General features: G+C 35.2%; 1 non-coding gene across 1 annotated transcript; it reads right to left on the bottom strand.

The window, feature by feature from the left end:
* Nucleotides 1-3,012: 3,012 nt before the first annotated feature.
* LOC149845500 (small nucleolar RNA R71) lies at nt 3,013-3,115 on the bottom strand. The gene has a single exon (XR_016430705.1). It is a non-coding gene; the product is annotated as a small nucleolar RNA R71 (small nucleolar RNA).

Below are 3,115 nucleotides of genomic sequence, written 5' to 3'. Positions count from 1 at the left end.
ATTTTTGAGAATCCAAAACATTTCAAAGTTTGAATATTGGTAATTATTACATTCCTTTTTCCAACCTCCTCCATTAAAATCGTGAACTTAGGATTAATTGTAGCTTAATTAGGAGGTTACTACTTTAGTCTAGACCTAACCTAGTCAAACCGAGCCTAGGTCGAGTCAACCCCTAGTCTACACCCCCTTTGAGTCTAGTCAAAACCTAGCCTAGCCCAAGTCAAAGCCTAAACCGCACTTAGGTCAAGTCTAAGACCAAAGCCCAACCTTAGTCAAGTTTAGTGGAGTCAACCTTAACCTAAGTTAGGTCAACCTAGTCTACCTAACTTATCTAAGTCAACCCTAGTTGAGTCAAACCTAGTCAAAGACCTAACTCGGGTCAAAACTTAGTCTAAACCTAGTAAAACCGAGCTTACCTTAGCCCATTCGAGCCTAGTCAAACCCTAAGTTGGACCCAGCTTAGGGTGAGCCTAAGTCAATTCGAACCTAGTTGACTAAGGTAACTCAAAACCGAATCCAATTAGTGAGTCCACCTTAGCTCGAACCTATCTCTTTCAACCTAGTCAAACCGAGCCTACCTAATCCCATCCGAGTGCATCCAAACCCAAACTGAACCTACTCAAGTCGAAACCGATCCTAGATCGAGTCAACCAAGTGAATCCTAACCTTAGCCTTCGTTCTTTAGTTAAGTAAGTCATTTTTTATTATTTCCTTTGATTTCTATATTAATTAGTTTATTTATCTAATTTAGTTTTAGTATAGAAGTGTGTGTATGTATAGCGTATTTATTCAGTATGTATGAAATGTGTTTTGTTGTGTTTTGAATGATAGTTAGATATTAGTTAACTTAGTGGTTAGATTGCATTTTATTATTTAGCATAGTTGCATTTCCATTGTGAGTTAACTTAGTTCTAGTCATAAATTGCTTGTAGGTTTTGTGCGTCGTGCATTTAGTATTTTCCTAATTATCATCTGCATATACACTGTTATACAGTGTCATTTAGATTGCATTAGGTGTAGATTGCATTTGATAGTGTTTCCATAGGTTCATAAAGTGAATAGTGCACTCAAATAAAAACCAGATTTTTGCCCTGTCGAAACAGAATTATTTTCTGATCAAAAACTCTGTTTTTTCCAAATTTATTTTTTCTATTCACTGTATTGACGTGTTATTTAACTGCAGACCAAATTTCAGCTCATTCGGAGTTGATTTGGTCTGATTTTTAAGCGTTTTGTGAAAACCGCTTTTTCTGGATTTTAAATTACAGGACTGGCGATATCCTGATTTTTCCCAGATTTGAAACGCTTATATCTGGAGTTCCAGATACTGTTTTTTAATTCTGTAAAAACTGTCATTTTGTTTAATCTGTCAGTTGCAGAACAGAATAAATTTCGGGAAAATCGGACCTCGTTTGCCCTATCAAACAGGGGTTTTCCGATAACCTGCCAGATTGCTAGTTTACACTAGTTAGGGGCAGTTTCGTAATTTTCTTAGTTTCGGCATTTTAGACTTGTTTTCAGTAGTTTCTGTATTTTAGAAGTTGCATAATCATCATACAGCATTAGTAGAAGTAATTTGGTTAATTTTAGAATTAATTTAGTATGTTATTTAATTTTTGTTTGATAAATAGCATTTGTTTATTATTTTCGTAGAATTAGACATATTGTTAATTGTTGTTTGCATCATTAAAATAGAAAACTAACTTTGTATTTTTCTGCATTTTTTTTTAGGTTGAAAAGCATATGTAATTTCCAGGGTTAGTATACAAGTGAAAAGATTCTCTAAGTGGTGAAAAGACAGAATTACCCTTGGCGTGGAGCAGAAGACTAAATGCTTGTTTATTGTTCTTTTAGTGCTTAATTGTAGTTGTATTCACTTTATAATTGTAGATTGTCATTTGATATTAATAAATTAAATTTTCTAGAATTATAGTGATTAATTCATGTTCCCTGAGGATCGACCCGTACTTACCACTTTGTGGAAAGTCGGTTTTTATATTTTTGGTTGACGATTTTCCAAAGTTTTATTGAAAATAACTGTTTTAAAAAGAGCATTCCAAAATATCAACCAAATTTTGGCGCCGTTGCCGGGGAACGGCGAATTAATTACTTTATTTCTTAGAGTTTAATTTATTATTATTTTGTTTTAGTTAGTTAATTAGTTGTTTTCTTTCTAGTTAGTAGGATTAGTAAGTAAATATAGGATTAACATAGTTAGTAAATATAGGATTCACATATTGTTCTTTTTAGGATTCACTTAATTATCATTCTGCAAGGAGCGATTAGACAGGTGGGTTTTAGAAAAACATAGTTTGTGATTTCCTGTGTTTATTTGTTTTAGCATTTTAGAATAGTTTACTTTGCTATTTAATTATTTAGTATAGAATTCTGACATAGCTATATAGCATATTTGTTTGTTTTTAGTTACTGTTATTTGCTTATTTACATTTTAGTATCTGTGCTAGTTTAATTTTTTTTTAGTTAGGTCATTTGCTTACATCTGGTCTTAGTACCAGTGTATGCAGGGTCGACGAGGTCTAGGAACCCCATTACACCCATTTGTTGACAACCCAGAGAGAATTTTACATTCTCATCGAAGTTCGGCAACAATGGCTGACATGGATCCTCCACCTCCACCCCCAGTTCTTTCACGCCCTCTGCGGGAATACTTCATTCCCACAGACTATGTTCAGGCATCCTGCATTCGGAGACCCGATGTAGGAGCGCCACATTATGAGATTAAGGCCAGCATTATTCAAATGCTTCCATCCTTTTATGGCCTTAGTCATGAGGATCCCTACCGACACTTAGATGAATTCCTCGAAATCTGTTCTACTGTTAAGATACAGAATTTCGATGATGATGCGTTGAGGTTGACTCTATTCCCTTTTTCATTGAAGGACAAAGCCAAGTATTGGCTAAAGTCCTTAGATTCTGTAGAAATAGAGTCCTGGGATCAGTTGCAACAGGAGTTTCTTCGGAAATACTTTCCCATTGGTCGCACGAACCAATATCGTAGAGCCATCACTAGCTTTTCAGAGCTAGATGGTGAGCGCTTTCATGAGACCTGGGAGAGAATGAAGGATCTCCTCAGGAAATGCCCCCATCATCAGGT

This window comes from Nuphar pumila, chromosome 2 (assembly GCF_984573655.1).
Source record: "Nuphar pumila chromosome 2, dmNupPumi1.hap1.1, whole genome shotgun sequence".
NCBI classification, from domain to species: domain Eukaryota; kingdom Viridiplantae; phylum Streptophyta; class Magnoliopsida; order Nymphaeales; family Nymphaeaceae; genus Nuphar; species Nuphar pumila.
The sequence above is the reverse complement of the archived record's forward strand: the minus strand, read 5'-3'. Positions and strand labels throughout refer to the sequence as shown.